This window comes from Xyrauchen texanus, chromosome 45, assembly GCF_025860055.1.
Source record: "Xyrauchen texanus isolate HMW12.3.18 chromosome 45, RBS_HiC_50CHRs, whole genome shotgun sequence".
NCBI classification, from domain to species: domain Eukaryota; kingdom Metazoa; phylum Chordata; class Actinopteri; order Cypriniformes; family Catostomidae; genus Xyrauchen; species Xyrauchen texanus.
In genome coordinates, this window is record NC_068320.1 from 22,262,734 (window position 1) to 22,285,687 (window position 22,954).

The 22,954-nt window shown below is 36.9% G+C and overlaps 1 pseudogene; it reads left to right on the plus strand.

Moving 5' to 3' along the window:
- LOC127637717 (transcription factor EC-like) overlaps positions 1-22,598 on the plus strand; it is a 55,073-nt pseudogene extending 32,475 nt beyond the window's left edge.
- Positions 22,599-22,954: the final 356 nt, after the last annotated feature.

Sequence of the window (22,954 nt, forward strand, 5' to 3'; positions counted from 1 at the left end):
CGTCAAGTGCAAGGTTGATCCGAGATTTTCCAAAGGTTTTCAGTGTAATTTGACACTGGATGTGAGCTGACGACTTTTCATGCTGGCAGGTTGTTCAAATCACAATATCCTGCTGAAGTCCAAACAGTCTGACTGGTTGAAAAAAGCAGGCAGGGATAGCAGTACAGCCGCTGATTGTTAGCACAGCCACATAGCCAATCTTTTCTTACATACCATCAGTTTGAAATGATCGGATAATTTTTGGGCCCTTTACTAGCCCATCTAAGGCTGGCGTAGACCTCCCTCTTGCAATTAACTCATATTTGGAATTAAAATCGAGCTTGGAAAAAATTCTTAATTCCGTGATTACGGCCGGTACTGTCATTTTGATTTTGAATTTGGCTGGGATTAGGCATGTACGCTAGCTGTGGTGTAATGACGTTAGCTACGCAAATGTCCAGGAATATCTCGATTTTAATTGGTCCATGTCTGATACGTAACGGAGATGATTACGGGCATAACATATTTACGTCAAAAGGCACAGCAGATTTGTGCTTTTTGCCGTACATGTTAAAGAATACAGGATCTAAGTGCGCATGCGCAACATGGGTTTTCCGCTTGTCGTCTGCAATGAATGGACCGTAAAAGCACTGCTTATTCTACCATATGTTTTTAGTTGATTATGCGTAACTGCTACATTTCTCATCATAACGTCTAAACAATTGGAATAACACACATATTGCATATATAAATCACAAGAATAAAAAGTAAAAATACAAATACAAGTTTATTATTTAATAAACATTTTATTTTTGAATTTTGGCAGGGTAGGCAGTGCCTAGTTTGCCTACCCAGACCGCACGTCAGTGGTGGTTAGAAAGATTCTGTTTTGCCATTTGACAGGCATTAATACAATTACTTTGGTTTAAAGGAATTCAAAAGACATTTGTGGATGTGAAACATTTAGTTGAGAACTTTAAAAAAAGAGAAATAATTAACTGCTGAGCAATAATAAATCATGCTAGATCAGTACTATTGTTTATTCAATTTTGTGGATTCAAAACTCATGAAAAACTATAGGAACAGTGCCCCCGTAAAGTATTTGGATGTTTAAACCATGGCTAAGATAACACAATATCAATGTGACATATCCACTATTTTCAAGACAGATTGCACAAGTACAATTTTTCAGCAAAACATTTCACAATGTTGGTTTGGTTTGAATATACTGTTCAAAATTAAGATGAAAAGTATTTGGACACTTTCTGCTGGGACATGTCCATAGTTAATGTGATGAAGTACCTTTTGAAGTAACTGCTGGGGCAGATCATTGTAAAAAATACAGTGGCATCATTTGTTTGCAGATGCCACTTGGTGTTTTATTAACTAATGCAATCAAATTCATACAAGTGTGGCCTAAGTGACCAAATACATTTTGGGGCCAATGTAGAGTATGCACCTGTCCTGCTTGTGGGAAGAAAACTCTGTCTTACTCTATCGGCCATGTCATACATTGCTGATACCCCAACTTACCCTAAAGTAATTCCTTATCTGATATGCCACTAATCAGAGGTGATTTCCTGCTTGACAAACGTGATTGGGAATAGAGAGAGAGAGATATCTCTGACAATACAGGCTAAACTTAATTTCCAGAGCCTGAATGTTAAAGCTGCTCAAATGTGATGAGGTAAAATACATCATAACAGTTCATTAAAATCTAACATGCACAGTCCCCGCATCAAACCCCAGCTTGGGTCAGACTTGCTATGATTGACTTTGGTGGTTTTCCCATACTTAGGTGTGCCACATCAGGCATTTAATAACCTAATAGATCTTTAGTCAAGCCTTTGGTTTGAGAAGCACCCTGCGGTGATGAAAAGAGAAGCATCAGCCCATGTTAACGTCACCCAAGCACTCATATGAGAACAAAAACGAGAAGAACAAGGGATGAGAAACAAAAAGTTGAATAGTTCAATCTAAATTCTCTCATCATTTACTCACCCTCATGTCATCCCAGATGTGTATGACTTTCTTTCTTCTGCTAAAACCCAAACGAAGAATTTTTGAAGAATATCTCAGAGGACCTACAGAGCTGAAATATTCTTCTAAAAATATTTGTTTGTGTTCAGCAGAAGAAATAAAGTCTTGCGCATCTGAGATTGCATGAGGGTGAGTAAATGATTGTAAACCTTGCGTAAAGCCACTTTTAAACCTGGATAAAGCACAGTTTCACAATCGTTTTAGCCCAATTTCATTTCCCAATCATTGTAGTGCAGGATTAGCCTTACATTAGTCATAAGTTGTGTATAACCAATCGTAAACTGTCTCAACACTTCCCTCATTAAATATTAATATGCTTTGTATAGTTGTAGACACTTTCAAATTCTGTTAATTTTCAGTGTCCATGGGAAACTTAAAAAAATGTCAAATAGTAAGAAATGGCAAATACATTAACTGAAGTTATGATGAGACATTATTATATTCGGAAAACCAGAGTTGATTATCTGGCGCCAATTTCGCAGATGAACGTGGGTATTGAAACAGGTTGCATGCTCATTACGTGCTGTAGTTGTCATTGCTATTGACTACATTTATTTTGGTCCACAAAGCATAAACGGTATGAAACATGGAACAAAAAACCCAGGATTACGTTATCCCAAAGTTTAGAATGACACTTGTTTAACAATTTCAAGTGTGAAAAGCCCATGTGTGAGTGTGTGTGTGTGTGTGAATAAGCGGTAAGATTTATGCACCCCTCAATGTCGGAACGATGACAAAAGTCTTTCACACTTTATTTGACACCGCCACAAATGCTTTAAATTGTCACACATCTTATGCAACAATCAGAATTGCCCACTTCACCAGACATACACTTGTGCCTCTGTGTATGTCTGAACATGCACACAGACCCTATGTAGATACTCCACAGTCCACATACTTACACAAATGACTCTGACTTAAAGAGACAGTACAAGCGTCCCTTTGTCTTCCTTCAAACCGTGTATTATTAGTCAGGGTAAGGTCAAAGTTGATCTAATTTTCTGCTTAGTCTTCATTAAACAGCTATTACATTATTTCATTTTACACAATTAGATTTCGCCCCTAATGAATATATCTCCAGCAAAAGCTTTAGAACAGTGGTTGACAAATTTAGCCAACAAATGCACTTTATGTGCACTTAAAAAAAAAAAGATTTATTTTTAAAGTTAAATATATTTTATTCCGGACCAAAGGAGTAAAAGAACTTTCATTCTCAACTCAAATTTAAGGGTAACTGCAGTAATCGTGCTGATCGTTGTAGACAATCCATACACTTGATTATGCCAGGACAACTTTGTGACCAAGTGCGTGCCACCTTATCGCAACCTAAAAAACTTTTAATAGCTTCCGTCTCGTGTATCATAGTGGTCATAAATTAGGGATTAGACACATTCTGAAGATTTCTCCAATCAGATTTGATGAGAGCCTGTGTTCAAAGGCCTAATTTCACCCACCATTTCAATCTTTACTGACATGTGAAATAAAACAGATTGATTGTATTCAGCTATCTGACGCTCACATCTCATAACACAGACGCAGTCAATGAATGCTAGATCAGTATATCTTCATATCAGTAGTTAGCAGGGCTTATTAAAGCATCAATTACTATTGCTTTTACTAAAGACTAGGAATTTGAGAAACCCACAAACCCCAAAGATCACTTTTTTGCATTTTTTGGACATGAGTTATATCAGTATGATATACATACTGATATGAAATGATATGCATTTACATTTATTCATTTGGCAGACGCTTTTATCCAAAGTGACTTACAAAAGAGGAAAGGTGTGCTGGAGCAGACCCAGTGACTGTTTTGTACGCCAGCATCAGGGCCTTGAATTTAGTACGTGCATGAACCGGCAGCCAGTGGAGAGAGACAAAGAGTGGTGTAACATGTACTCCCTTAGGTTCATTAAAGACCAGACGTGCTGCTGCAGTCTGGATCATTTGGAGAGGTCTAATAGCACATGCAGGAAGGCCTGCAATGAGAGAGTTACAGTAGTCCAGTTTAGTTATGACAAGTGACTGAACGAGCAGTTGTGTGGCATGTACAGAGAGGAAGGGTCTTATCTGAGATATATATATATATATATATATATATATATATATATATATATATATATATATATATATATATATATATTGAACTAATCTAGACAGGCCCCATTTCCAGCAGTCATCACTCCAACACCTTATCCTTGAGTAATCATGTTAAATTGCTAATTTCATACTAGAAAATCACTTGCCATTATATCAAACACAGCTGAAAGCTATTTGGTTCATTAAATGAATCATAACACTGTCTTTGTGTTTGTTTTTGATTGCCACAGAATGCAATAGACTGGCATGTCTTAAGGTCAATATTAGTTCAAATATGGCAAAAAGAAACAGCTTTCTCTAGAAACTCATCAGTCAATTGTTGTTTTGATAAATGAAGGCTATAAAATGCTTGAAATTGCCCAAATAAAGATTTCATACAAAGGTGTACACTACAGTCTTCAAAGATAAAGGACAACTGTCTCTAACAAGGACAGAAAGAGATGTAAAAGACCAGTTGTACAACTAAACAAGAGGATAAGTACATCAGAGTCTCTAGTTTGAGAAATAGACGTCTCACATGTCAGCTGACAGCTTCATTGAATTCTACCCGCTCAACACCAGTTTCATGTACAACAGTAAAGAAGACTCAGGGGTGCAGGCCTTATGGGAAGAATTGCAAAGAAAAAGCCACTTTTGAAACGGAAAAATTAAAAGGTTAGAGTACAGCCGTGGCCAAAAGTATTGGCAGTGACATAAATTTTGTATTTCGCAAAGTTTTCTGCTTCAGTTGTTGTGGTGTTGATTCACATTGTTTCTAGATTATTGTGCAGAGTGATCAAATGCATTTTAAATAATTGCAAAAAGAATTTACTATCACAAAAAAACAAATTTCACAGTTTTTTGGCCCTGGCACAAAATGACCAGCTAACATCATTTCACTAATCATATCAGTACCAGTCAGGTGAATTCACTCTATCATTCTGATTGGATTATAAGAGCAGACTGATTGCTATAAAAGGAGCAATGGATACCTCTAAAGGTAACATTTTAGAATAATAGTAAAGTCATCAAAACTATGGAGAAACATACATGGAATTATGGGAATTATGTTGTGACTAAACAAAATCCCAAATAAATCAAAACTGTGTTATATTTTAGCATCTTCAAAGTTGTCACACTTTGGCTAGAATTTTCAGTCATGCACTCTTGACATTTTCTGAACCAACTTCTTGAGGAATCACCCTGGGATGCTTTTTAAACAGTATTGGAGGAGTTCCCATCTATGTTGGGCACTTATTGTCTACTTTCTTTATTATTTGGTCCAAGTCATCAATTTCAAAACTTTTTTTAATTAAATTTTAGTTTTATAATGAAATAAATGAATATGGTGGCACAATTATATTTTTGTCAACAAAACTAATTTCAAATATTTAAGCATACACCATCAGATCAAAAGATTAAGATCACGAGAAACATTTCAGTCGTGTTTCAAAAGTTTTGACTGGTTGTGTGTGTGTGTATGTGCATATATATATATATATATATATATATATATATATATATTAGTGTGTATATATATATATATATTAGTATATCTTGTATAAACCGTATGAATGAAATATAAATTATATGTTAATTTTAATATACAGTATATCCTCATGTGTGCTCCTAACCTCAGTTTATCTCAATGTGAAAAACCCTGAAATTAAGATCTTTCTTTATAACAAAATGTTTCACAGCCAAAGCGTAAGGAGTGGTGGTGGCGTAGTGGTCTAACGCACATAACTGGTAATCAGAAGGTCACTGGTTCGATCCCCACGACCACCACCATTGTATCCTTGAGCAAGGCACTTAACTCCAGGTTGTTCTGGGGGGATTGTCCCTGTAATAAGTGCACTGTAAGTCGCTTTGGATAAAAGCGTCTGCCAAATGCATAAATGTAAATGTAAATGCGTAAGAGTGCAGGCAAATCCATTTAGCCGAGCCCTGATAAAGTAGCCTTTTCAAAATCACAGGTTATCCATAAGCCCTTTCTCTCAGAGTGTTGGGTCCTTTTTGTGAGTCTAGCATGTGTAGGGAAGTCATGTGATGTGGTTTGGTCATTTTGTGATTTTAAAGGGATCAGTGCCAAGCAGGGGGTCAGGTTAGAGGATCATGGGTTATGGTTAGATATGGTTAGATTTTTGCAATGTAAGCAGATTGACCATAAGAGGTTTATAATATGTAAGCCATGAGTTTAAACTTGATAGTAACTCCGGTTAAGACTTTAAGGAATGAGTTTTACAGTCTGTCAACATCTCAGTCGCTGTACACCACTACAGTATATCTGTACTGGGTGCACAATTAGATCTTACTATTTATAGGGGCTGGTGGGTCGGAATAGAATAGAGTGGAGTGGAATTCCTCTCAGGTGTGTCTATAAACTGCTTGCCTTGTCAGCCCTGATGGGAGGAGAGGGTAATTGATTTAGACCGAAAATCGCATTAGACATAATCACATTTTTCTGGAAAAGACTGAGGGGAAATAAATTTCTATTCATCCCTCTCCAAAACGCACAAACTTATTAGCAACCTATGAAGCCGTTATGTAACTTTGCATGCAAGTAATAATTGTATATATTTTTTTACGCCACAAATGCGCATGTCCCAAGGGTGTAGGATACAGATATACTGTATCCTTTATGTATCTGGACACTTTCTGGTTAGTATTAAAAAATTAGGAGAACATATCTATAGATGCCTAATAGGAAGAACTATACCTGTTGTTACTTTGTTTGGACACCTGTGTGACCTTGAGGGGAACTGAATTCATACACCCAATAAAATTTCCTTTAGACTAATTGGTTAAAAGCAATTGCAAAATGACTCTGAAAAGTGAAGCTAGTCTTGATTTTTGTTATTTAATGCAATGAAATCATACATTTTACTTGTGCAGCATAAGTGTACAAATACTTTTTGAGGCTATTGTATCTTAAAATGCAAATAATGTCCAGTTGTGTTTCGTATGTTAAGCAAAGAGTTGTAAATATTACATATTTTTTTCAAAAACTTTCTCTTCTTGTTGATAAACTCAATTGCACGCTGAGCTTAGGGAGAACAGTTTGGCACTCCTATCATACAGTTAAAATGAGTGCAATATTTAATTTATATATGAATCATTAAAGTCTTCTGGACATTATACATTCCTTTTCTACTTGGATAAAACAGCTCTCAGATGTGTGAGCTGAACTTTGAAGTCTTGTCTCAGAAGCAGCCCAACTCTTACAGGATGTAGCTCATGTTTTAAACATACTGTATGTGGGACTAACAAAGGTGAGAATTCAGACCGGACTCTGAGAGAAAAATAGAAAAATGGCCAACTAAGACTTCCAGTTAGGGGTAAATACTTAGACATCTAGTAAACATACACATGTTCACACACAAACACACTGCAAGTTCAAAGATGGTCTAGACCATTACTAGAAACTCTCCTCAGAATTTCCTTTAACACATGAAACAAGGCAACAAGAGGATGCTGATACCCACTACCTAGTTAAACTACAACTAGGCTTGATGTGGCAAGATGCAAAGTTTCTAGCGGCAAGTAATTTGTCTGATGACATTGAGAGTGAAAATGCTTCACGAGCCAATTTTATGTGGAGTTTAGACTAATGGCATTTCACGGTGGGCGGAGCTACACAGTTCAACGCCACAGTTGCTTTATAACATTGTTCCTGGTAAGATGGACATCCTTTTCAACACTTTCCAAAGCAACTTCTTGATTTCTAGAAAAGACCAGATGCCATAAATGATCTATTGCATTTGAAATACCAGTTTTATATACTCCATTTTCCTGATAAGTGAACATTAATTTATACCTGATATTATGTAATTTTCTCAGTGTTGATAACATTTAGATGGACTCAGTGGTTTAAATTAGCAGCATGGAATATTTTCAGTTTGTGTGTGTGCGTGCAGTAAAATGCAAACAATACTACAGAGTGTGGGAAAGAAATCTCCACGATGAAATTGGTCCTGCTTGACAAAAGTAAAAAAAATTAAATAAAATCAAAACAACGTACCCCCATTGGCAGCTGTGCTTAAGTTAATCTTAACATATACTTGTACAGTAGTGTTCAAAATAAATTTCACTGCGCTAATAAAAGTGAATTAAAAAATTTTTTTTAATATATTTTATTTCCATATTCAAATGTAGTGGAAACATTACACATTCAATTCCAGATCAAATCATTAACACATTTTATCAAGTCGGTGTTATTCTTTTACAGGAAGCAAAGAAAAGGAATATTAATCAGTTCAATAAGCAGTGTCGACACTTTTTTCTTCAGACTACATATTTCATATTTAAGCTTAAAATACAGTAGAATATGATCAAATATATATGTTGTATTAAACAACTGCAAAAATAACTTACAGTATGAAGTCACTAGGGAAGCATATTTTTGCTTTGATACCTACATAACGTTTGACTCTGGTAAGAACATGTGTGAGTTAGTCTGCACTTCGTATAATTTATTTTTCATTTGTGTGTGTGTGTGTGTGTGTGTGTGTGTGTGTGTGTGTTAAAGAGATAACCTATCAGCAGAATGTGCTGAGTAAGCTTTTAAAGATGGCCAGGCAGGAAAGAAGCAAGTACAAAATAACAGCCATCGTCCTTCGTTCCGCTTCGTGTCCGTAGCATCTGAAATTCTGCCTGTGTCAGACCTTTGTCTGACGACTAGAGCTAGAACGATCCTGTTCAGAGGAAGCTGAGAAAGCTGATGTGCCATGCCTTCCTCTCCAGGCCTGCGTTTCTGCACACACAGCGCAGGAAAGCCACACACACATTTATCCTTCTGCTTTCCTGCTTGCATGCACATTGCATTGAGTGATAGCAGCTCTAAGTTGTGGTTTTAAATGCAAGGAGCTCTGAACATTTGTGCATGTTGCTTGTAAAATATCTGCTGACCTGCTGCGAAGGCCTTCAAGTGGACCATGAGCCGCTACTGTATGGTTAAAGTCATCTTTCTCACTGAAATCCAACTGCTGCCGGTATGTTGCTGAAAAAAAGGAAAGAGAGAGAGATTTCATTAGATTCAGTGTCACTGCAAGATAGATTAAGTTTAAAAGCTATTTTTGTGTAATTGTTCTTGAGAAAGAGGTTCTTCCTTGACCAGCTCGTATTGGACTGGTCATTGTGGTTAACACAGAGCAAAGCAGTGTTTGTGGCTTAGACTCAATTGCTGTTACCCTGAAACTATAAAATAGCTTTTTAGAGGTATTCATTTGTGTAGCTGTGGATACAATTATCTGCCAAATGAATGATGTTCTTGGAACACCTATTTTGGGGTTTTTGTTGTTTAGATAAATGGACAGTTACAATCAACCCATTTGTGATTGTAACAAAATTGTAAAATATTTATTGCACCTGTGATATTTTGTGGGAATTAAGTTTTACGGTGAATAAGGTGGTCGATATAAATTGGTCCTTTATGAAGGGAGTGTGTTGAGCCTATGAAAACATCACAAGCCAAATCTTAGCTTGTTGGAAAAGGAACAATGCTTGATGTGTATATGATTCCTTTCTTACTTTGTGTGTGTAAGATGTGGTAAAACTTTCTCTTCCCTTTAGAAAGTGTTGTGGTCTAACTGCATTACCTCTTAGGAAGAATATTCAGCATAACACAAACTGCTTTTTTGAGAAAGAACAGCTCTGTATCTGTAAGTCAAGCCAATATAGAACTGACCGGATTTGACTTGATCCAATTTTCTCCGTCTATGACACCTAAATCTTTTTTAGCCATAAAAGATTTTGTCCATAATTAATTTTGTCCTACAGCTGGTAAAAATCGCCAACCTCGCCAAAGTTTCAAAACTCAGATTTTTTCTGAAGTGAAACCAGATCTTGACTAATCCTAAAACAAAATTAAGCAACATCAACGCAAGCACTATAGATTACACGTCGCCATTCAAGACACAGTTACGGGATTTCCAGCCATGATACACACTTAAAGAACCACATTAAGGTAAAGGAAATGCTCTTGTTCATTTTTTTTTAGACTTTGATTAGTATCTCCTTTAGCAACTCTAAAGAAATCCTTTATTAATGAAAAGAATGTAGATTTATTTATGGAAGGATAACCCTTCCCATACCATCTGCAGAGATGAGCTCAGACACAATTACTTCTTTCACCTTTGCCTGGGATAAAAGAGAAGTTACACTCTAGGTCTTTTTTGAAGACAAATCCAGTATGTGCGATATAAAGAGCTTTGCAATGGCTGATAAACAGAGACAGGCCTCTGTTGAATATGTAACCAGAAGGGCATGGAAGATCCGATTTGGACACCAGATTCTTAAATTCATCCTTCAAAAGCTTAAATAGCTATTTGAATGTATGGGATAATATTTTCCATTTAAGAACTGGGTTCAAGGGTGAGAAAGTTCTTCTGAGCCCAGAAACCTGGTGTGTCTTCCAATAAATGTTTCTGATTCATTTTTAAAGGGATAGTTCACCCCAAAAAACATGTCCCCCTGTCATTATTTACTCACCCTATTTTTAGCCAATGTTCAATAAATGTTCATTTTTAGATTTTTCCAAAAATACTTTGACCACCATAAAACTCTCTTTACAATTGTGCTTTTGTGAGCATAGGCAACATAACAATGACTACTAGGGGCAGCCTCTGTCACCCCAAATTAATGAACCCTTCCCATATTTAGCTTTACAATATGTTGTAGACTAAAATTAGAGGAGTGAACAGTTCACAACAGTTGGTTTTTGAGAACAGATAGAAGGCAATGTTGTCTAGTGAGTCTCATCCAGAGAAGGGCCCCTGGGCCATTTAGAAAACACAAAACAAGCAGTATTTGTCTGTGACCCCCCTCAAGCAGAAGTAGCAGAAGGGGGAAGTCATGGATTGGTCACTTCACACAAACAGAAGTGGGCGGACCCATTGAATTAGTGATATAGGGAAAAGACACCGGCCATGCGGTGATCAAATCTGTCAGATCAGTAATCTAATGGCTCTGTTTGTGGTGATTACTGCGACCTGAAATAAAAGGAAAGGCCTTGCCCTCTTACTAATTAGGTCATTTAGTTTCTCCTGGCTAGCTTTTAAAGACTGGACAGGGACCGGAGAGAACAGTCACTCTGAATCCATTCTACAGCCTGGGATATTATCTACCTAGTGTTCCTAAACAGGACAGCAAGGGGATATATAGGGATTGAGAATGCCACATTTAACTGACTGTAGTTTCTACAAGATGAGAGACGCAGCTCGAGTTTCCGATGTAAGAACTTGCTATAACTTGCTTTCCGTTTTGATTCTTGCTTTTGTTGTTTTGAGTTTTTAGCTATTGTTGGCTTATATTGATTAACGGTGCAAACTTTTAAAGACTGATTAAGAAAGTTGATAGTGTTGAAGAGATAAAGACCTTGAAAAGGAGATTGTTGAGTTGGTGTCCACTAACTGATGCTTAAATAATGTACTTTTGTATAAGGAGTCATGTTTTCTAAAGGATATTCTAAGCTGGTTTTGGTTGATCATTATTTATACATTTCTATCTAAAGATCTAAAACATGCATAAACTAACCAAGACAAAGGATTTGTAAAAATGGTCTTTCTCCTCTTCCCAAAGGTTCAAAGCCATCTGGAGAACTCCAAGTACCATCTCCACCAGACCCAGCAAGTCAAACAGTACCTAACTTTAGGCAGCAAGCTTGCCAGCCAGACCCACCAGGTTGCCCACCCTCACCCGGGCCAAGCCCTGGGCACCGTGCCCATCATGCGCAATGGACACATGCCGCCTGTAAGCGACAACAGCACACCAGGAAGCCCTGTCACCCTGCTCACACTGACCAATCACGACAGCGAGGTGCGTCCTTCCAATGATCTCAACCCATTTCAATTGTCTCTGAATGTATTCATCAATAACTTCAAACATGTTGACAATACAATTGTCAACTACTCTGATAATAGGTGGTTCATCTACAACTGTTATCTTTCTGAGATGATGAATCATCTGTTATTGGATTAAGGACCCGGTTTATTCACACTTGCACTTTACATTGACTGATGATAATGAAACAAAAACAAAACATGAATACAGAGAAAATATCAAATTCAACAACTGTTGATGAAGAACAAAGAATACACTATAATCACTGTTTTCTTTTAGTTTCCAATGGATGACGTTATGGATGATCTTATTAGCCTTGAATCCGGGTTCAAAGATGGGGGTTTAGATTGCATGGAGCCAGGTATCATGATGCAAAATAACGTAAGTATAAGCCAAGTTCATTACTACATTGTATAAAAATGTTACTTCCTCTGCCATTTATAATGACCTGTAAAATGTCTATGCAATTAGATAAATAACCCTGTCTACATCTATAAGCTGTTTGCGTATTACAAACTCGCCAGCTAACCACCACCTAAATACACGCAACTGCAATGTTAGGGTATCCTAACTTTAAAAGGATTGTTCATGCAGAAATTACAATTCTGTCATCATTTAATCACAAAGGACATGTTGGTTAGAATGACAGCCTCACTGCAATTCAGCTAGAGTTAATGAAAGCCCTTATATAAGCATCTGGGCATACAAGTAGCCCAAGTATGTGTGAGACCAGCATGAAATTGATAAGGTCATATATTGACATTAGCAGCTGGACAAAGCATCGCTTGAGCCATGATTACAGCAACACCCAAACTCACTAGAGAGGTATGCGTTACTGACAGAGAGACTGTCAAGGAGAATTCCTCTAATACGTGTCAGAAATAACACATAAAATTAATAGTTAAGGGGCAATTATTTGCCCTGAAGTGATCTATGAGGGAAAATTATTTTCTAACCACTTAAAACATTTACTTTTTGACTAACCACTTTGACCTTTATGTCAAATTTAATCAATTCATTTAAAGGGATAGTTCACCCCCCTCTCCTAAATGGATCAGCAAAAAACATGTTATAAATATGTTAGCCTCAGTCACCTTTTACTTTCATTGCACCGTTTCCTCCTACAATGAAGCTGAACAGTGACTGAGGCTAACATTCTGCCTAACATCTGTTTTTGTTCCACTGAGGAAAGGAAGTCATACAGGTTTGGAAGAACATGAGGAATTATAATAATGATCATTTTAATTTATTTGTGAACTAGCATAAATTCTCAATCTGAATAATTCGATATGCTGTTACCTATACATTTAGATTCACCTTTAATTGAACTATCATAGCATATAAATGGGCCTAAAACAAAGATGTTACAAAAAACAAATATAGGAATACATAAAATAGTTTTAGCACTTTTGATTTCATTGTTCATAAAACATAAAAACACTTATATTTAGCCAAAGATTAAAAAGTATGAGGTACGGGATGAGAGTAAGTAGTGATGAAATGCATCAAGGGAGTTTTGTATCGGAGTAAGCAGTCAGGCATTGGATTGAGCTAATATCTTCTCTCCCAGTGGACTTGTACAGAAATGATACCATGCTTTAACGGATCAATTCGTTCTAATTAGTCATACAGCACGACACATCACGCCGTTTCCCCGTGTCAACATCTCAGCTAACATGATGGTAACGGATTGAAGTGATTACGACGTGAGCAGTCGAGGGGCTGTGGCAATCTTTCATTTTGATATGCACACTCTTTCCGCCACAGAGATAATGGAGAGCATGTATGTGCGGAAGAAAGACTAGCAGCCAGCAGAAACTATAATATAATGCTGCTTCTGTAATGCTTTGACCTCCTTTACAATCCTTTACCACACTAGATTATGGTCACACATTGAACATTTCTGCAATGTTGTGGAGTGAACAATAATTTAAGCTTGCAGCAATAGAAATTTAGATATCTTTTGAAACAATGTGCACAGACAAAATACTTCAGCTGGCTCAACATACCATTGTTTAGCACAAAAACTTGCTCCATAGCACCCTCTTTCGTCTCTGCCAATCAGAGCATGTGTTAATCCAGCGCTATAGGAACTTAATAGTTACAAATGTATATTTGCATATAACACAAAAAACATGCATAAAGAATCACATATGCACACAATAACTAACCTTATAAACATCCAGTTCCGCTGCTTAAAGATAGTTCACCCAAAAATGAAAATTCTGTCATCATTTCCTCACCCTCATGTTGTTCAAACCTGCATGACATTCTTTCATCTGTGGAAAACCAAAGAACTCTTACTCACAAACTCTCTCTTTCTCGAAAGGTGTCCCTGAACAACAGCATGCTGGATGTGTACGGTGGAAACCAAGGTATGACTTAAATCTCACAGTGGACTGACACCCCTCGCATGCCCCACAAAGTTCTCAGTTAAAAGAGAAGTCACAGGAATGCAACGCAGCCTGTCCCAGAAGGACCTGTGCTGTTAGCAAAGGCAAAAGAAACTTGTATAAGACCAGTTCATTATTAGAAACTATAAAAAAGCATTTAGATAATAAATCTGTGACTGCTTTTTAAGATCAGTTCATTTGAATAAACTATATCTATGATATATATACACTATATCTTTAATAGGTATGCGTATAGAGACAATACAAATCCTGATCAGCAGAGCTTTATGTATACGTGCTGTTCAAAAGTCTGAGGCTACATTGCAAATCTAGGATTCAAAATCTAATTTAAACATTATCATTTATAAACTAAGATGATTATTAACTATTTAAGAAACACATGATTCAGCACTATTTCAAGGTCACTAGTCAAATAAAAAGTCACTATTCAAACAAATGTGTGACATTGTACATGTTAACTTTGTACAAAAGGTAAAAAAACTAATCAACAAACAATGATTGTACAATTCATTTTTAATTTAAGCTTGTTATCATAAAGTTTAAGCCCAAACCTAACCTGAAGTATAACCCCTTTCCCAAACCCTAAATCTAATCATGATTTTAATAGGGAAATAACTTTTGTGTACCACGGAGTAAAGAAAGCACTGAGGATTGGAACGTAATGAGAGAACCGTATATTATATTAGAATATTGAAATGCATTACTCATTTATATTAAATAAATAAATGTGTAATGAGTAACCAAAATATATCAAGACATTTCCTTTCTTAAAATAAATTGTTGTATAAGAGGCTAGCTAAAATGTTGTCTCTATGGGGGATAAAAGTAAATTTGTCTTTTGAGCCAAGTCGTACGATATCTTACCATTTCGTCAACACCTATGAATTATTACGAGTTCTCTTGAGACTATGCTGTTAGATTAGACAAATGCAAAATAGTAGGATTTTCACAAGTGGTCTTTGAATCTTGGACCCCACTGAATAAATAAACAATAAAAACACACACACACACACACACATATATATATATATATAAACAAAAAAAGAACATACTGTAAATAGATCTAGACAAAGCAAACCCAGACTGAGTCACTCCACATCTGTTACTCCAAATGGCCCAAGATGTAAAAGCCAAACACAACCCGTATGTTTCATCTTATTATCCTGCTGTCTTATTTTTAAGAGTCCGTGTGCTCTGTTTAGCTCTGCATTGTATTCTCCTCATTCTTCATTATCAATGCTTCAATGAGCGGAATATGGAAGCATGTATTCTTAGCATGATAGACAAGTCACAATGCGTCCTTTGTGGATGCCGTTTTTTCTTATGAATGTCATGCATCAAGTAAAACTAATTGATTCAGGAAATAGAAAGGATGCCTAGAAAACTCTTCACTCTGGCAAGAAAATAAGTGCATTACTGTCTTTCTCCTATAAGGGTGCTGGAAAGCACTCTTGTTTGGTTACACACATTTTAAACGACCTTATTGAATCAGCAGAAATGAATTGAGAAATCCAATCACTGCACCAAATTATATAATTTGGAAGAATGCAAATGCAAATATGAATGCTTAAGTATTTTTTGTCCCCCTTTCACCCTTTCTAGGATGTCAGCAGATTGCTTAATCTGTTAATTGTAGGGTCAGGAAGGATTAAAAGAAAATACACAGCTTTTTATACAATAAGACAGAGATCTGGTGTTGAGGAGTCTGGGGTGAATTATAACAGACTTGTAGTGAAATGTGTCTACGTGTGTTGGGTTTAACAAAGGTTAGTTTTGTTTTATGGGTACTTGACCGAGGTCATGATTCTTAGGGATTGAATGATTGTAAATGGCTAGGAAGCTGTTAAAACTAAAGAATCAGACATTATTAAACTGACAAACACATTTATTACATAGAAACTGCTATACCACACAGATACATTTTATCAATAACTAAATAACCTTCTCTTTCTTCACTTACAGAACAAGATACCAGAGTCATGGCCAAAGAAAGACAGAAAAAAGACAATCACAATCTAAGTAAGCCCCTCCCTGTTTTTTACTTGGGCCAAACTGACTCCAAACAAACATAAAAGCCATATTTCATTATAATTATTGGGGTTTGACCATTCAGTAATATCTTTTGAATGGGTAATGTCTAGATCACATGAAAATATTTCAAATGTAATATTTGAATGGAAAATGTAATTAAAATTTAAAATATTTGTACTTGCTGGGGTTTCTGGGACCCCAAACCCAGAGGGTTAAATATACAATTGAATTATTTATATTTAATATTATACTTATGATAGATCAATTTGATTATTATAATGGATACATTTGATTTATGTATAGATGATTTATGTTTTTAATTTTTAAATATTTCATATTAATATTTGGCATGTGCTGTATGATTAACTTTTGCTCTTTTAATTGCCAGTTGAAAGACGACGGCGATACAACATCAACTACAGGATCAAAGAGCTCGGAACGCTGATACCCAAATCAAATGACCCGTGAGTTAAAAATCTTAGTCAAGTTCAACTCTAAAAGTCAGATAGCACCTGGCAAAGAAAAAAAAAATACATCAGATATAGACTCATGAAGATGATATTGAAGCAGTGAAAATGACAGTATAGTACTAATATTTCAAGGAAACGCCTACAGAGTGACAGACCACGTCAGAACAGATCACCATTTAAATGATGAAAATGAGATTCAAGGCAAAATATGGACCATTTGAACCAAAGTTTAAGCACAACTGAACCCAGAGAAGTAGAAAAGTGAAGGGAGGCAGTCCATGGCCCCAGCTTAATTGAACTTTTTATGGAATTTAAATGAAAGGCTACTGCTGTCACCTTGCCATTAACACAAGATAAAGGAGATTATTAGCTCCGATCAGGGCCAACATCTTATTCCAAAGGAAGAGACAATTTCACGACACTTTCCTCCTTTTAAAAAGTAATGGTATCGAGAATGACTACACTTTAGCTCCGCTTCCAAAGTCCAATTTTTTCATACTTCCTTCGACACCTATTTTCGCTCAGGGATTCATTTTACCACACAAGGGTCCACAGAATGGACTTTTCTGCAGATGCACTTAACTATTCCATTAAAATTCCCATTCAAAGGCAGGGTAATGTCCAAGAATGAATAACTGGCCATGTAAATCACAGTTTCTTAGTCCTGGAAAAAAGGAGACCCTTGTGAGGCCTTTCTCTGTGTATGAAAGTTCTGCTGATGCGAAAGCAGTGCTGAGAAAGGTTATCTTTTACGTTTTTTTGGCAGTGATATGCGCTGGAACAAAGGGACAATCCTCAAGGCCTCGGTGGAATATATTAAGTGGCTACAGAAAGAGCAGCAACACGCCTGCGATCTGGAGAGCCGACAGAAGAAACTAGAGCAGGCCAACAGAAGACTTCTGCTACGAATCCAGGTAAAGAGACAAAAAGAACAAGAAAGCAAGTTAAAGATGGCTATGAGAGAGAGAGAGTGACAGACCTGACCTGAGAGATGGTAGATGTTAACAATTTAAGAAATGAAAGAGGGAAAGGGATGTATGTAACCCTGTTGAAAAAGAACTAGTTTGGACAATCTTAAACTTGAGATTATTTTTAAACTGGTTTTAGATGGGCAATGCTCGGCTGTCACTGGCAATAGCTGATTAAGCTGGTTATTGTTGCAGGTAGACTACCTTAAATGGTATTGACATCACTACTTTGTCAAGCTAAGCTACTCATAAAAGTAGCTGGGTATTTAAATATACTATAATATCTCTACAAACTTAAAATGCTGAACAAGGACTCGTTTTTCTGAAACCGGCAGTTCCATTAAACCATTTTGAACAAATTGATACAATAACATTAATATGCCTTCCCGTGCACATAGACTATGATGGGTTATCAGTTAAATTCAAGTTTTATTGCATTAAAGTGTCCAAAAGAAAATGGTTTTAACTGGCCATTTACGTTGGTTACCAGCTAAAGCAACAGGGAACTGAAACAACCGAATTCTTCTCCTCATTCCCATCCCCATGTGCCTGACAGCCGAGCGGCCTGCTTCTATTGATGTTTGTAACTGCCTTTCCGTCCCTGCTTTGAAGCACAGTGAGCTGAGGTAATTACCTGATTAATAAATAGCGAGCTACAGCTTTGTCAGGTGAGGAATAGGCCTGGAATTAGATTATGAGGGCTAATAATTTTGAAGAGCTGGTCTTCCGTCCTCTCTCGTCTGAATTTATGCATTACATTACATTCCCACAGTATTGATATATTCGTGGACCGGGCACGAGTTGTCTTCACACATGTGAAGACATTGCAATTAGCCCTCAAAGTAATTACCTTGAAGCTCCCTATCCAAAAGCTAATGATGCCTCAATTGAGTGTCTGAAGATACCCACATTGAGAGGCAATACAATAGCTCATTTAGACTGTCTCCGCTAGAGATACTGCTTGGGAGTAATAGAAAAATATGAAACCATGTCATTTAACAAAGATACTTGGGAAATTACTAGCTAAAGGAAGCAACGATACTAACTTAATTTTTTCATGACAGTAGTTAAGATTAACAGTCGTTTTGCAAATAGTGTAGCTTTTCCAGGAACAAGCTACTTTTTCCAACAAGTGCCAGTGTGGCATGACAAAATGTTTTTAACATAACATCAAAGACCTATTACACACAAGCGAGCGGAGGAAATAATCAAACACAAGTTTCTTGTAAACTGTCGTCACCGTATGTAATGTTGAGGCTGATTCATTCTAGTGAACCGATTAATAACAATTGTCACCAATTTGAGCATTATATGTCTACTTTTTATATCCATTTTTAGTGAAATGCTGCTGTTCATTACTATGTTTTCAACTGACTTGTATAAATTAGTGTCTTCAAGTTCTTTTTATTTTAAGCAGTTTTTAGTGTACAGGGAGCAAACTACTTTTTCAAAAGAGTAGCGTCACTGTAATTTCACTACTTTAGTTTATATGCAGCATGTACAGTAGCTTGGCAAAGTACAGTATTTCAATGCAGCTTCCCCAACACTGCACTTGCAAGAGTCACAAGTTAGTAGGTCAGCTGTACACATTTGCACATTTTGTTCACAAATGGCCTGCCACTCGCTACTGTTTTGGTGAGCTGAAGGTCTTGGCAAGTTAATGATTACGTGCCAGACTTTGTTTAGTTTTAGGGGTAAAAGAAATGGAGCTGCCCTGCTGGGCATAAGGGACCACAGAATATAGCTCTCTGATGGATGAGTTTTTGAAGCTGGATGTACCCTGTCATGTGTTTATGGCACAAACTCCCCCGTGAGGCTGGTAAAGGCCTAAAGCAAAAAAGTAGTAGTGGAGATGTAGAGTGAGAGAGAACATTGTAGCTAATAAGATGAATAACTTCTGGTCAAATCAGGGGGCTATTTAAGGTCATCTATCATTTGCTGTCAGGGTTTGCCCTCAAATGCAAAGTGTCAATGGTGATATGAAATAATGCAGGGGGAATTAGAGGAATTATATAGTGAACAAATGATGTTAAACAAATCAAAAGTATTTTCTCACTTCAACAGCCTGATCTCATGAAATATACGTGACTGCGGCGACATTTTTGCAAAATGACATTATGTGGTTTATTACATGCAGGGCATGTACGGCAAGGCAGTTCCAAGGTAAAATGTCCACTGTGTGGTTATAAAAGTGAGTTGCATGTTCTTACAACCATATTTTAAGTCAACAAAATACCCATACCCTAAACCTTTAACATAAACCTAACCAATAGTGTCATTAAGGCAAATATGAGATGAAAAACACAATTGCTAAAGCAACCACTAATTTTGTGTGGATTCAACGATACTTTCGACTTGCGTGTAGACTCGCATGCTGTTCAGGACCATACCTGGTTCTTTAAATCGCAAATCAGTTGAGTTGATGCACAATTTGATCGAACTCGAACAAGCTTGTAAATGTAGTTCAGGGGTTCTCAACGGGGGCGTTCAAGGGATGCCAGGGGGCACTGAGAGCAAATTAGTAGAGAAGGGGGCGTTAGGTTACAAATGTATCACTCATAATAATCAAATCTATCATCCAAGTTCCTCTTTGCATTAAATGTTTATCTAGACTTGGAGTATATCAATTGGTTCTCAATTATAAGGGTTGTTACGCATTTGTACTGCGGTTCATGTAATTCTGAAGTCTAGCGACGCATCTGAAGTATCTGGTTTAGCAGCATCAAATATACAGGCAGAGCCACAACCTCTGCTAATGTACCTGTATGGCTCTGTAGATGGATACGGCTCAATGGACAGAGCAGCACGAAGCAAAGAAGGTGCGTTTTTACTTGCAGACCGGTCTCTAGCTCTTAAACCAAAGCTCTGGAAGAATCAGTGAGAAGCAAGGCGCAAGAAACAGAAACCATTTGAATTCGGCCCAGAATTCTACATCACCACCCTTGAATTTACTATAGCAATTCTAACTGTACTTTAGGGAGAAACAGATTGATAGTAAATATTATCATATCACAACTTCAGCTCTATTAAATTTGTCATGTTATTAGGGAAGGTGAGGGAATATAATACATTTTATTACAACTTATAAATATTTATATTTTGTTTTTACATGTGTTTAGTGTTGGTCTACTGTTTATAAATTCAAAAATAGTTTGTTTTATAGAAATCATGTTACATCTTACCATGGTAGTGAAGATCATCCATGCTTTCATGTGCTTGATTACATGGTCTTGTTACAAATACCATTGTTAAAACAAAAAAATAAATAATTAATGTAGGGGGGTGTTCATCAAAAAGGTTGAGAAACACTGATGTAGCTAGTTATGCAATGCAAAAGTTAAAATGTATCTCTTTAAAGTCATCCACTATCGTAAAAGTGTTTTGATGTCATAAAATAGCATTATGTGACGAACAGGGTGAAAAGTGAGTGTTTATGATCTGAAAATCTGCCGTGTTACTTGTGATTTGTGTGAAACTGAATACAAGTCATTGCTGCTGTAGTGCCTATTTCAGAAAACTGCTATGCAGCATTCAACGAGCCATGTAAAAATCAGCATTGAAGGAGTTCCAATGTATGCTGGTCACTTTTGGGCTGCCTTTCTTTAACTCATGATTTCTTTGTTTTAATTTAATTATTTTAAATGGATAAGTTCAAAACTCAAACTGTCAAAGGCATAAGCACTTTAGGGCCTCTTGTAATGAAGGGTGAGTTAATCTCTAATCCACCTGCTTGTGTGTTTGTGTCTTAACAGGAACTGGAAATCCAAGCTCGCGCTCATGGTTTACCAAACATGGCTCCTCCTAGGGGAGCTGTGGAACTTTCATCTCGCCTCCTAAACAACAACAACAACAACAACAACAACAACAACAGCAGCACCAGACCCAAATCCCAGCGGTGCCTCCAATCACCCAGGGGCCCCCTCAAGCTGTTCAGCCACCTCTCTACCCTCAAGAGGACATAAGTAACCTGGAATACATCCAGAGGACACCCTTGCCGACAGCTATGGGTGCTGAGAACACCGGAGAACAGACTGATGGCTCCACAAACTTCTCTGATCCTCTCTCCCACTTCACCGACTTCTTCTGCACCTCCTTGAAAGAAGAACATCGACTGGAAGAGATCCTCATGGATGACCCTCTCTCGCCCTTCGGCACCGACCCACTTCTCTCTGCCGGATCGCCCACAGCATCCAAAGGAAGCAGCGGGAGCAGTTTTAGCTCAGAGGAAGCAGATGAACTTTGACTGTCTGGACAAACTTGAGGCCTCAACATGGGCCTTCATATCTGTAACACTGTGTAACTGACCTCCCATTTTCCATTGGACTACAAAGACGGCAGGAAACCAGGCATGTCTTGCACCAATGTTGAGTCAGACACATCAAAAAAGGGAGATTGACTGATCTACTGACATTGATCTACTGTATAAAGGACTGCCTTTTTGGCAATAACACTGGCTACATATACCGAAAGGATTACCAAATGTATATTTCTGAAACTTAATGGCATTGTTTATATGGACCAGTTTTAAAGGAATTAGGGAGAGATCTTTTTGTGCCTTTTTCAAAGCTAGCTAACTTTATTACCAATGAAACCCTAAAGCCAATGCAAATGTAGATATACTAGAAAAAAACATTCTATGTTTTATACATAATGTAATTTTCCAAAAGCATACCTGTTCATGTATTTGTTTTAATCCTTGTATTCTTTAAAAAATGAAATTTCTTAATCTAACTTGTTACTTTTATATATAACTCTACGGGTGTGGGACAACACAATAAATCCCCTTTTTAATAAAAAGAAAAAAATATATATTTATTTCATATACTGTACTAAGTTGCAATCAAGCTCTTAAAACATACAAACAGCTGATGTAGTGAATTTCTCATTTTCTAAATTTAAACCGTCATGAAATATTTGCTTTTTAAAAATATTTATTTTCAATGACTTTTATGGTGTTTTGGAAGCCTGTCTTAATCCAATTTCCTTAGGAGATACATTTATACACAAAACACTGCCTGTTTAGTCTCTGATGGGCAGAAATGCAGCTGCCTTAGGTTTCGGTCTCAGCCACAGACAAGTGCAAAAGCATGCAGGCCAACAGAGTGATAATGACACTGATTAGATCACGGAATTA